Here is a 1969-nt window from a genome sequence, read left to right as displayed (position 1 = left end):
AATAACCCCCAAATTCTATGATTTAAGCTGTTTTTGAGGGGTTTTTGAAAAAAAAAAAACACGAATCCAAAACACACCCGAATCCACATTCGAATCCAAAACCAACTAATTAAATAAAATATTTTGGTGTGTTTATTCTTTCCCGCTGAACTCGTAGTATGCCAGTGAAAAAAACACCTACTCCAACCACAGTGAAATCCGTTCACTATCAATATTGTTGTTACATTGGGTACAATTTCCTGGATTGTGTAAGCAGAAACAGCATTAATATTTCGGACAGCATTTCCAGTTCAGTTCCTTCAAATGACCCTAAATATTTAATGGACAGTGCCACTAGGTCCCTATCTCATTAATATGACTTTAAGGAGGGCTCCATTACTTTTTCTACACGGACGGAGGATAAAATCGTTTAGGTTTTTTTTTAAAGGGTCCCTATCTCATTAATTTTGTCATTACATTGGGAAAAAATTCCTTGGGTATTGAATTCTGATACAGGTGCATTTGCATTTCATTCAATAGCAGGGCAGACCCACCAGCAACGCACACAATGGCAATTAGCAGCTTTGTCTAAGGTGTCACCCCCTAAGAGCTCACATAAATGAGTCATCATTTTCGAAAATTGGTGTTACAGACTTGGCATTACACCTCCTCCCATTTCCCCCCCCCCCACACACTTCTCCCCCAGCCACCTATAGAACCCTTCTAAACTCAGACGCCTTCACCGTCACCTCTAGTCACTCTGCTGCCGGCTACATTTAGACGCATAGATATACACCACAGTGCCGTCAGACCTCTATTTATTACCGTGGCACTACAATTACCACAATGCCCTGTTACTGCTCCCCATACTTGTAGCACTGAAACCCCCTTCATGCCCCTACCCATGTCTGTCAGCACCCCCGGGCACCCCCCATCACCCCTGCTGCACAACTGCTATGCTTCCCCCCAGCCACCTGTAGAACCATTCTAAATTAGACGCCGTAACTGTCACCCCTAGTCACTCCACTGCCTGCTACATTTAGATGCTTAGATATACACCACAGTGCCGTCAGACCTCTATTTATTACCATGGCACTACAAGTACCACAATGCCCTGTCACTGCTCCCCATACTTGTAGCATTGTAACCCCCTTCATGCCCCTCCCCATGTCTGTCAGCACCCCTGTGCACCCGCCATCACTCTTGCTGCACACCTGCTACAGTTCCCCCTCCCCCAGCCACCTGTAGAACCCTTCTAAACTTAGACGCCGTCACCGTCGCCCCTAGTCACTCCGCTGCCGGCTACATTTAGATGCTTAGATATACACCACAGTGCCGTCAGACCTCTCTTTATTACTGTGGCACTGCAAGTACCACAACGCCCTGTCACTGCTCCCCATACTTGTAGCACTGTAACCCCCTTCATGCCACTACCCATGTCTGTCAGCACCTTTGGGCACCCCCTATCACCCCTGCTGCACACCTGCTATGCTACCCCCCCCAGCAACCTGTAGAACCCTTCTTTCTCCTCCCCCCCTCCCCCTTCTCAATAGCCACCCTGTTAATGCTCTCCGCTCTTAGAATGACAGTTTAATGCAGGGACAGGGGTCATGTTTAGAAAATGGAACTGTCCGGACCCCTGAACGCAGTACAGTATCAACACCCTGCAACAAACTCAGCCATTATGGAGCTTGTAGTTCATATCCACTGTCAAAGTCAAAAATATTACATAGAGAGAACATACAAACTGCACACATTTAAGTCGCTATACTTGCAAATATGCGCAGCGAGCACAGCAATATATGGTAACACACGCATTTACACGGACATGGCACAGAGATGGATTCGACACTTATTTCATACAGTACATAATTATAATAATATCAAGCACCAGACATCATGGAGATTTAAAATTACCTAATGAATTAATGTCATGAATGTGTATTATTTGAACAGAACCAGATACACCCGTCATGTTTACTATTGAAAC

This window comes from Pseudophryne corroboree, chromosome 8 (assembly GCF_028390025.1).
Source record: "Pseudophryne corroboree isolate aPseCor3 chromosome 8, aPseCor3.hap2, whole genome shotgun sequence".
Classification (NCBI taxonomy): Eukaryota; Metazoa; Chordata; class Amphibia; order Anura; family Myobatrachidae; genus Pseudophryne; species Pseudophryne corroboree.
The sequence above is the reverse complement of the archived record's forward strand: the minus strand, read 5'-3'. Positions refer to the sequence as shown.